Source organism: Neofelis nebulosa, chromosome 12, assembly GCF_028018385.1.
Source record: "Neofelis nebulosa isolate mNeoNeb1 chromosome 12, mNeoNeb1.pri, whole genome shotgun sequence".
Taxonomy (NCBI): Eukaryota; Metazoa; Chordata; class Mammalia; order Carnivora; family Felidae; genus Neofelis; species Neofelis nebulosa.
The window spans coordinates 43,083,666-43,095,985 of NC_080793.1; the positions used below are offsets into that span (position 1 = coordinate 43,083,666).

General features: G+C 33.6%; 1 protein-coding gene across 6 annotated transcripts in view; it reads left to right on the forward strand.

The window, feature by feature from the left end:
• Positions 1-12,320, forward strand: part of LINGO2 (leucine rich repeat and Ig domain containing 2) — a 1,171,177-nt gene that overhangs the window by 478,163 nt on the left and 680,694 nt on the right. For all 6 annotated transcript variants that reach the window (XM_058695152.1, XM_058695148.1, XM_058695150.1 and 3 more), the window contains one exon: positions 9,866-9,954. The gene's annotated coding sequence lies outside the window, so the exon portion shown is untranslated. The remainder of the gene's footprint in view (positions 1-9,865; positions 9,955-12,320) is intronic.

Sequence of the window (12,320 nt, forward strand, 5' to 3'; positions counted from 1 at the left end):
GTGGAACCTGCTTGAGAGTCTTTCTCCATCCATCTCTCTCTCTCTCTCTCTCTCTCTCTCTCTCTCTCTCTCTCTCTCTCCACCCCTCCCTCCCTCCCTCTGCACCTCTCCTCCACTCTCTAAAATATAACTAACTAACTAACTAAGTAACTAACTAACTAACTAACTAACTAAATAAATAAATAAATAAAATAAATGGAAACTGGAGCATAGCAAGGATAAGCAGCTTCTCCAATGGCAAGCAGTCTGGCCGGTGGTGCATCTCTCTCTCTCTCTCTCTCTCTCTCTCTCTCTCTCTTTCTCTTTCTCTCTCTCTCTCTCTCTCTCTCTCTCTCTCTCTCTCTCTCTCTCTCCTCTCCCCCTCCCTCCCTCTGCACCTCTCCTCCACTCTCTAAAATATAACTAACTAACTAACTAACTAAATAAATAAATAAATAAAATAAATGGAAACTGGAGCATAGCAAGGATAAGCAGCTTCTCTAATGGCAAGCAGTCTGGCCAGTGGTGCACTGAAGATTCCAATTCTACTGAAGTGTGAGAATAAATCTTATGCTCGAAACCACTACATTATTGTGAAAAAAAAAAATGTCAGGGCCAGAAAACTTGAGGAATCTGTAGCAGACTGTCAGAAGGGATTCCCATTTAGAATGAGGTAAATAGTTAGAAGTAACATCAAAGCTGAAAACTAAGGTGGGAAGGAAATAGCTAGACAAAGACTGGGGAGAGGACTAATAGAGGAACAGCCCATGTCAGGGCCTTGAAATGAAGCTACACTTCTAGCACAGATGGAGTCTGGTGAGTGAGGGAGAGAAGGCCAGGAGGTGAGACTGGAGAAGTCAAATGTGGCCCGAAGGGGAGGAGTAGAGAAAGAGAGAGAGACTGAGATTGATTGACAGAGCGAAAGAAAGAAATATAGTCTCTAAAGTACAAAGGGAAGTCATTATTTATAGAGAGACATGATCTAATTTATATTTCAAAATAACTCTAGCTGGAAGGTAGAAAGTGGATTGGAAGGGCAAGAGGACAAGTAAGAAAACCAATTAGTTGACCCTGAGAGTAACCATGGGAACAGTGGCAAGGAAAGACAATAAAATGTAGATAGATTCAGGGTGCACCTAAGAAGGTGAGAGAACCTAGGACAACAGTTTGGACTTTTGGGTTTGGATTTCTGATGTACGCTATTATTACCTGACATTCTCACCATTAGGATTGCTATTCTTAATTATGACATTTTATCTCAAAAGCCTCCATTAAAATGTATTAATAGTAACTGGAATCACATTGGATTATTTTCATTAGTTTATTAAATAGAACAAGAATTTAATGAATATGAGTTAAGCAGTTGCAAATGGAACACAAGGGCCCAGGAGACTACCTGTGAGTGAAGGTGAAGAATGGGAGGTGAGAATCCAATGAGATGTCTACTGAGTTTAGAGTAGTCCACTTGGTAAGTGTGTTTGGAGGTGGCAGTTCCAGCCAGGTTTCCAGAAGTGTCACTGCTTACACAAGTTTCTCAGCTTATTCATTAATTCACTTACACAATAAATATTTTTAGATACTGGTTTACTACATGTTCAGTACTCTACCAAACATTGTGAATATTTGGTAAACTATGTAGGAATGGCCATGCCTTTAGAAAGATTTAGCTCTGTCAGTTTCACTCACCTGTTTGTGCCACCCTACATGAACTTCTATGGCTTGATTATTTATTTATTTATTTATTTATTTATTTATTTATTTATTTATTTATTTGGATTAAATGTGGTGAAGATGGTTAAGGAAAATTTTTGACAATACTGTTAGCAGAATGCCATTATTAGTATCTTGTAATAAGATATTATTGCATATAGCTAATTGCTCCAGCTCTGGAGTCACACCCCTAGTTAAATGCCAGCTTTGTTAATTACTTTGTTAGTTAATCTTTCTGTGCTTCAATTTTCCATCTTTCAATTGGGATAGAAATAATATCATTTGATTGTTTTGAGAATTAAATGAGCAAATATATGGAAGATACTTAGAATAGTGCCTGGCATATGGTAGTGTTCAGTGTATATTTGTTATTATTATTTTAATGTACATAAAAAACAAAAATGATCTAATATGTATATGTGTGTGTGATTTAAAGAGATAGATTTTTAAAAGGTAGTTTTTAAAAATGTTTATTTATTTTTGAGAGAGACAGACAGAGTGTGAGTGGGGGAAGGGCAGAGAGCAATAGGGACACAGAATCCAAAGCAGGGTCCAGGCTCTGAACTGTCAGCACAGAGCCCAACACAGAGCTCAAACTCACAAGCAGTGAGATTATGACCTGAGCTGAAATCAGTCGCTTAACTTACTGAGACACCCAAGTGCCCCTAAAATATATGCTTTAAGACCAAATGCAATATATGGTTTATTTAAAAAAAAATTGCAGCTGTAGTAGAATTTCAACTTTTTAAAAGTTTAAGCACAATGAAAACTTTTAACTTGATTGACCTAATAAAAAGATAGTAGTGTAGTCTTTTTCTTTTTTTTTTTTTTTACGCCTGTGGGTTTTGAAAGATTAAAGCAAATAAAAATACCAGTATCTCTACCATGCACATCTCTCAGAAAGTCAAGAACAAATGGAAATGTAAGTCACCAAAGCATTCCAGAGTGAAGTCCTTGTCATTCTTTTGGGAGCCACCAAACACAAAGCAGTTTAAAATTAGGCAGTTGAAACAAGGAAAAATCAAAATTCCTCCTTTTATCACTCTTCTTTTCTGCTGAAGAATAGGTGATGTGCATTTTATACTAAAATAGGATTTAGTGTACTGAGCTTGCAAGATTCTCTTTTGGCATGGTCTAGGGCAACATGTGAGTGGAATCTCAATAGAGTGATTCAGTCAAGTAATAATGTCATTATGTTTTTTTTTTTTAATTTGGAAATACGTTTACCTCCAATATGAAAAAGTTTTATTGAATTCCAAAGTCAAAATTACTTACTGAATTTCTTTCTTCCTTTTTTTAATGTTTATTTATTTATTTTTGAGAGGGGGCAGGAGAAGAGAGAGGGAGAGGTAATTCCAAGCAGTCTCCATCATGTCAGTGCAGAGCCCGATGTGGGGCTCAAACTCATGAACCATGAGATAAGGACCTGAGCTGAAATCAAGAGTTGACTTTAACCAACTGAGCCACCCAGGCACCCCTAATGAACTTGTTTCTGCTTTCCCTCTATATTCCTTCTATTGCTTCAGAAAATATTATGGCTAATTTAGTATATTAGAATTATGAATTATATAGCTTAATTCTTAGTATTAGCATAGGTGTCTTGTGATATTAGAATTAAGAATTATATAGCTACTGAGAAAGGGGAACCCCTTAGCACTGTTGGTGGGAATGCAAACTGGCGCAGCCACTTTGGCAAACAGTATGGAGGTTCCTCAAATAGTTAGAAATAGAACTACCCTACAACCCAACAATTGCACTCACTACTAGGTATTTATCCAAAAGATACAAAAAATACTGATTCAAAGGAGCACATGTACCCCAATGCTTAGAGCAGCTCTATCAACAATAGCCAAATTATGGAAAGAGCCCAAATGTTCATCGACTGATGAATGGATAAAGATGTGGTGTGTGTGTGTGTGTGTGTGTGTATATATATATATATATATATATATATATATATATATATATGTATATGCATATATATATACATATAAATATATTTATATATATGCATATATATTTATATATACATATTTATATATATAAATATATATATATTTATATATAAATATAAGTATATATTTATATATAAATAAATATATGTATATATTTATATATATACATATATTTATTTATTTATATATTTATTTATATATAATAATATATATAAATAATATATATATTATTATATATAAATAAATAGATATTTATTTATATATAAATAAATAGATATATATAAATAAATATATATATATATATATATATATATATATATATATACATACACACACACACAATAGAGTATTAGCCATCAAAAAAGAATGAAATTTTTGCCATTTGCAACAACGTGGTTGGAACTGGAGTGTATTATCCTAAGTGAAATAGAGAAAGACAAATACTGTATGGTTTCAATCATATATGGAATTTAAACAACAAAATGGATGAACATAGGAGAAGGGAAGGAAAATAAAATAAGATAAAAGCAGGGAGATAAACCATAAGAGACTTCTAATTTAGAGAACCAGGGTTGCTGGAGGGAGGATGGACTAAATGGGTTATGGGCATGAAGGAGGGCACTTGTCGTGATGAGCACTGGGTGTTAATATGTAAGTGATGAATCACTAATTTCTCCTGAGACCAATACTACACTATATGCTCTATGTTAACTAACTTGAATTTAAATTAAATCTCGTCAGGAAAAAAAAGAATTATATACACTTTTATTAAATTAGATTTAAGATCTAATAAATGGTATATTCTATTTATCCTATCCTAATGGAAATGTAGTGTTGAATAAATTTATGATTCCAGGAAATGTCATTTATATTATGTCAATCTGTTAGGAATGTCATATTAATGAAGCAAGTTACTAAGCAAAAACACCTGTTGAAAAGAGTAGATATTATATTTTTTATAAATCTTAATAAAATTTTTTAGTATCAGTTTAGAATATAACATTAACAAACCAGAAAAAAGAAAAAGCTTTTATTCAGACTTCACTTTTATTTAACGACCCTGAAATCTTAATGATAAAACACTTAAATCATCCAGTTCTGGTCAACTGCACTCATTACAGATTTCAAGTTTTATTAAACACCACTGAATTGAATTTAACATTTGTTCTAACCAGTCCCATGATCAAAGCTATCTATAGTTGATACTTTGGAGGCAGTGCTATATAATGGAAAGGTCTGTGATCTTGAAAAAAAAATGCTGCATCACTTTCTAAGCCTCAGTTTCTATGTTTGCTAACGGACAGTACTACCTACCTTCTATGATTTATCTTTTGATGAATGTATTAAATTACATTTTAAAGCATCATATTTAGGCTCATAGTAGACAGGTTATTTCACTTCTTCCTTCTATTTTATGACCAGAAAGAAAAAAAAGTTAATAATATGAAGAGGAGACAGATGTCCTACAATAATTCACAACACTTGGTCTTCTCTCTGTACAACTCTCTCCCTAATGCAGGGTGGACCGTTCTTTAAACCAAAATCTAAGCTATCCAACATGTTGATGAGACAGCAAGTCAGAGGCTGCACACCACTTGGATCCTCCTTAGATAGTGCTGTATTATTTGTTTTAAGGGATCATCCAAAAAGTTAATTTCTTAGAACTTTTCACTGTGATGATATCATCTTCTCTGTGTTAATTCCTTAGATGTGGTCTTCTGTGAAAGTTACAACAGTAACCAATAGATCATCTTGGTTTATTGAGTGAGTGTGTATATGTGTATATGTTCTTAAATATATCAATAATTAGGTTGTACAGAGCCCACAGACTATTGTATAGTAAGTATAAATAACGGTGAATTTAAAAAATTAGTAAGTCAGTCAGAGATTTACTTTCCTTTTAGGAAAAGATGCCATATACTCTCTCTATATTTCCTCTGAAAAAGCCTTCTCCCATTCCCCCCAGTTTGAGATAAAGTATGACAATCACTAGAAAATGTTGTAGAAGAGGAGAGACAAGAATGGTAAAAATGTCTGATTTTTCATTTAAAGCAAGGATTTTCAAACTCTTCCCCATAAGGGTGTGATTTACATTATAAAATGTAAATCATAACTGAGGGTATTTATACCTAGAAATACTGACAGTGTAAGTATGTGTTTTTCCCTCAAAAATAGCATTGAAGTTCCAAGAAGACTGTTATTTATTTATTTTTTTTTTGGTATCCAAACTCTCCTTAGCACTACACCATAAACCTAAAGGGTATTCTTATCCCAGTATGAAGCCATTTAAAATATCGCTTATCCTTGGAGGTTATCATACTCATCTCTAAAAGTAAATAAAACAACAATTATTCTTCTACAAATTACATTTACATATATTTAACATTGAAGTTAAAGTCACTCATTCGAAAAGGCGTTAAACCTGCCCAGGTTGTATCTTAAAAATATTAATCCCTATGGAATTGTTTCAGCATCTTCATCGAGGCTTTTTCACACTTTTTTTCTTTCTTCATTATTATATACTCCTCTTAGTAAGATTTTCTCCCATTTTGTAGACAATAATAACAGTAACAGCTGCTCTTTAATTCCTCACTGAATTCTAGGGACTGGGGTAACTGCATTGTGCTTTAATCCCCACGTTGATCCCCTGCTGCACTTACAGTCATTATTTGATCGGTATTGCATACCCATTTGGGATGCAGCTGTAGTATATAACCATCTCATTATACAAAGATACTAGAAATGAGGGAGGCAATATCACGTAGTAAGGAGGAAACAGACTTGGAAGCCAGAAGGCCTGGAATATTGTTTTATTTCCATCAGTATTTAATCACAGGATCTTAGGGTGGGGGGAAATGGCATAATTTTTGTAGACTTAAGGTAAAAAAAAATTGTGTGTATATTTTATGAACTATTTACAGGTTTTCCCTCAGGGTTATTAGGTACACTGTCTGCTTTAAGTATGATTTTTATCGAGTGTCCTATGCACGTGCACTATTTTTTATTTTATTTTATACACGGATGGGCGTTTTTGTTTTTGTTTTGTCTACTAAATGCTTGCTTGCAAATACACATTCATCAAGTCCTCATTTTTTGTGTTCTAGACCTTATCAGCTATCTCAAATTGTGTGCCTCAATCAAAATGTTGAGGGTATAGTTCATCACATTCTTCGTTTTGAATTCTGTCCTCAGCTCAGCTGAGCCACATCGACCAATTCTCATGAAAACGGTTTTTCACAGTCTCCTTCTTCTTCCTCAGAACAATAGCTTCTATTACTAATATCTTTTTGCTCTTTTCTAAATCATTTTAGTATGGAGGATCTCCCCAAATTAAGATGAATGAGTCACCCCACCCAGGACCACATTTGGGCCTGCATTCTTCTCTCATATGTTAGTATTTGGTGTAGAACGTGATGCCCCGTTATTATAATCATTGATTTCATTTTTTAAAAATTTTTTTTGACGTTTATTTATTTTTGAGACAGAGAGAGACAGAGCATGCACGGGGGAGGGTCAGAGAGAGAGGGAGACACAGAATCTGAAACAGGCTCCAGGCTCTCTGAGCGGTCAGCACGGAGCCCGACACGGGGCTCGAACTCACGGACCGAGAGATCATGACCTGAGCCAAGTCAGACGCTTAATCGACTGAGCCACCCAGGCGACCCTGATTTCATTTTTTAGTAATTATGGCTTTGCATTTTTGTGTTTCAGTGTTCCGTTAATAATAACCCAGAAAACTCGGAAGGAATTTCAACTTCAACAATTGTACTCCTTCAACTCCTACCAAAAAAAAAACCAAACAAACAAACAAAAAACAAAAACCAAAAACCAAAACAAAAACAAAAAACAAAAAAACAACAACAACAGACATATGCACTTTTATGGGTTTTATCAACACATTTCCCCCCGCCTTCTTTCTCCATTACCTTATCTGTTCCCAAATTTAATTTTTATTTCCCATTTGGCAAAATAGTCTCTGTCTCTAATCCCTTATATCTAGTAGCTTCTTTTGCATTCGTGCCATTTACTTTATTATCATAGGATATTTTTCATCTCCCTCAAGCAATATTTGGTCTTAATTAAAATTATCTTCTTTCAGCAAAATTAGGTAATTCCAGTGTGTGGGTTGAAGGTGTAATCCATATTCCTTCTTCCTTAAAGATGTCATAAATTTAATCTTTGAATGTAATCATAAGCAAAAGGACTTGTGAGGTTCCAGGATCATCCTCCCACCCCACTGGAATGCAAAAATACAAGTTTTAGGTAACTAGATAATGGATTTTATTTGGTAATTTTCATATCTCCTGTACATTATTAATTATTCAATAAATACTTTAGACATTAAAAGACACAAAATATTGAGAACTTAAAATTTACAGTTAGTTGGAAAGAGCACTTTCTTTTATAGAACAGGCAACTTCCAAATTAGGAATTTTTTTTTCAATTTATGATTTTTATGCTGAGACATATGGTGTAGAAGACAATGGCTACTGTCTGCAAAGTGTGACACTGCATATATCTTATTGATTAAATGAGATGGGCATATGAAAACATCTATCATGGCACTTGTCACAGTGAGCCTTCAATAATAGTTGGGGTTGTTTACTGTAGAATTATAAATAACAATGAAAACAAGGCACACAATTGTGAATACAGAGTTAGAAGGTGATGAGGTATTGGATTAGTTGATGCGTTCTCTGGAAAGAAGGATAGTTGTGCAAAATGTCTAGACATTCATAAAATGTAATGCAGCCTTCCTTGGTATTTTACCATTTGCCTGGCTAGTTTCCTACTATTCTGAATTTTAGAATACTCTCTTTCCTGCCAAAAGTGGTCAATGCTTTCCTTTACAGTATGTTTCTCCCTAATGTAAATGTAGTTCCTGATCTCTCTCTAGAATTTAATGGGACATATTACTTACTGTACAGAATTTATTTGGCTAGAAAGCATCTTTTCTTCAAAGTTCTAATATCCAGTAACTGACAAAAGATACAAAGAAGCACATACTGAGGGATCTAGCTTATCCATCTTTTTATCTATCTATCCATCTATGTTATATATGAATATATATGTCTTTATATCTATAGGTACTAAATATGCCTATGTGGTTTTCAATAGTAGCATTTAGAAAAATTGAGTTGGTGATGTAATTTGTATGAATTCAGCCCTTCTTTTTGGTCACTGTTCTTTTGGTCACTCTTGTATTTAGAAGATGCTCATTTATTTCTGTTCTAATGTGCTACAGGTGCCTGGACAAATTATACTTCTCAGGAGTACCATTTCCCCACCATCTGTGTTCCTATCCTGATCTTTGTCACCTACTGGATTAGAGATTTTCAGAAAGGGTTTGGAGGGTAGGGGGCAGATGTCCATAGTACTGATACATTGAAATTTGTGCCTGAATTTAACAGTACATGAATAAGGCTTATCATTGTGAGGAAGATGTAGGAGAGGAATGTAAAACATTTCCTGTTCTACCTAAATAGTATGTGTTTGAGAATGGAGAAGCAGCATTGGACTGCAGCTAAGTATCTATATATCTAGCCTATCACTGTATTTCTCTTTTAGCGAGTAGATAGGAGAAAATATGATTAAAAAGTTTCACCTACAAATCACTGAAACAGGTTGTGAAAGTTTGAGCTATTGTGTTGTGTTTTTTTTTCTGTATATAGTGTGTGTTATCTAGAAGCAGAATACACTTAAATGCCTACCTATTGCTTATCAATGTATCAAGTGAATGACAGTCATTTCTCACATTATATGAATCTTTTCCAGGAAAATTAGGGATATGAAGTAAGAATACTTGCTAAAGCCTCGTAAAGAAGTCAGTGGTAAAAACTAAACAATGAGATGATGCCCTCATTGGTAGACTAGAAAAATATTTATTTTGGTCATGTCAATATAATTTAAATTACAAATGCCTTAGTTTTCACAGTATAACAGCCTCTTGCAGTAAAATAACATGCAATTGAGTGGTCTTATTTATTTATTTTTTTGTGGTGTATTATAAGCTGTAGTCTATTTTAGTGCCTTGAAAGTCTCAGATGACATAATTTTCATTGCTATATTGTGCATTTAAAACTGATAACAGCTACATGTAGGGAGGTACTTTTTAAAAGGCATTGTGGAGTGATTATAAACATTTCATAGCTAATCAGTATCATTTTACAAAGACACATATTGGCTCTAAATGCACTCTTTCACCTTCCTTATATTTACAGAAATTGAAGAGTGCCACGGGAAGGCTGTATCACTGTATCATGAGCTGCTTGGGCTTCTAAAGTGTTGGATGGAGTTTTAATCATATGAGGTAAATACTAAATTTATTTTAATTATATTTTCAGGATGAAATGAAATGCCATTTCATGTCTTCAGACTTTCTTTATAACAAGAAGGAAATTAATTTTCTTTTATTTAATCATGCATTTAATTAAGTAGTTCCTCTGGTTTGTTAGCCCCCAAGTGACCAGGGCCTATGACATATTGACAATCCCCTGTTAGGCTTATACATTTTTCTCTGTAAAACTATTATATATGTTATATGTGATATGTTTCTGACAGTCTGTATACCATTTTTATTTGTTTAAACTGATTTTTGCCCTTTTAAACACCATGGTATTATAGTTAAATGTTGTAGTTTAAATGTTTTGCATAAAGTGTGTTAGTTAAAGATATTTACTTTATCAGTACTTATGACATGAATAACGATAGTGGAGGTACATCGCTATTAATTTGAAGTGGAAAGTGAGTTACATCCAGGTTAGGGTTACTTCTGGGCATTTTTTTTTCTTTCCTTTCCTTTTGTTTTGTTTTGTTTTGTTTTGTTTTGTTTTGTTTTGTTTTAGTCCTGGCAGACATAACATTAACTAATTAAGTATTTAATATCTATATATAGATATAGATATAGATAGAAATATACATATATATGTAAAAGAATAGAAACTACTTCATAGCCTTTTAGTGGCCTTTGTGTGTTGGTATAGATAATGTTCTTTTCCCTGAAAAATCTCCCTTGTTTTTCTATCTCCTCTTTCTCTGCTGGTGGCAGCCATTTACCAAGTATTACAACATGGTTTTTATTTTTTATTTTTATTACTATTATTTTTTTGCTTTTAATTGTTAGAGAGCAAATTGAGGCATTAGCAATCACTGCTTTCTGTTCATTACAGAGGGATGAATTAGGAATTGAGATATGCCCAGAAAGATAAGTCTTGACTGGTGACTGTTAGGAAAGTCCTCATTTAACACAACTACAGGGAGACATGTGGGACTGCTTGCTTGTGTCCTCATGAAGACCAAAAGTAAAACAAAGAACATTTGCTTCTGAAAAAATGGGTTTCCTAGAAAATAAATAGGCTTGCTTCCAGCACTCCTTCACATGTCTATCAGACAAACAATAACAGCAAGGAAAGAATGCCTTTGCGTTTAGTTTGCCAATAGTCTACCAGGTACAAATGGTAGACACACACACACATGCACACACACACGCACATGCACACAAATGCACACATATGTTTGGGATGATGTTTTGGGGCCTACAGGAAACTGACACTCTCTGTGGACAGAAATATAGATTTCAATGAAACAAAATGTATTTCAAGGAGATATTAAACAAGCATAAAGTATACTGAATTGGTGAGGTGTTTTTTTTTTTTAAGCAATAAAGCTATCATCGACCAAATTTAAATTGATCAAAAAGAATAAAATGTTGCTATTTGCAATGTGGATGGAACTAGAGTGTATTATGATGAATGAAATAAGTCAGTGGGAGAAAGAGAAATATTATATGATTTCACTCATGTAGAATTTAAAAAACAACAACAACAAAAAGACAAACATAGGAGAATGGAAGGAAAAATAAAATAATATAAAAACAGAGAAGGAAGCAAAGCATAAGAAACTCTTAAATATAGAGAACAAGCTGAGGGTTGATGGAGGGGAGGTAGTTGGGGGATGGGGTAGATGGGTGATGGGCTTTAAGAAGGGTACTTTTTGGGATGAGTAGTAGGTGTCATGTGTAAATGATGAATCACTAAATTCTACATCTGAAATCAATACTGCATTGTATGTTAACTAACTTGAATTTTAGTTTAAAAAAATTAAATCATGAACTGCATGTTGAGACATATCATTCGCCATTATGTTGACTTAGATGAGATAATAGGGAAGGAACAGACAGTCATGTAAAAAGAATTAGGGAAAACTGTTCATTTGCTCAGCACAAGAGTCTGCCATTCATAGGTCTCTTCCAATCAAAAAAGAATATTCAATGGTACTTAAAGTATGATAAATGTAACGTGATTTGAAGACACTGTTAAATGTAATTGCTTCTTTGAATATTTCTTAGTATACTCTTTCAGTTATTTTAGGCGGCTTAAGTAATCCTGATAAATTAACCTATTTTTCCCACTCGAATTCATGTGAAGCTCTACAATCTATCTCTGATTGTGAACCCAGAGAATGCTGGCTGTTCTTCAGATGTAGATAGTAGACAGAAAGTGATTTTATTTTTATCAGCAAAAAAAATGAAAAAACACACTATTAATTTATTACATGAGTAGAGGTTATTTTAAAAATTAATACTTTATTTTGATGGGACTTTTAAGAGGCATCAAAACCATATGGAAACTTTCACTTTAACAAAATTTTAAATTATATAACAAAAGCAGAATGAAA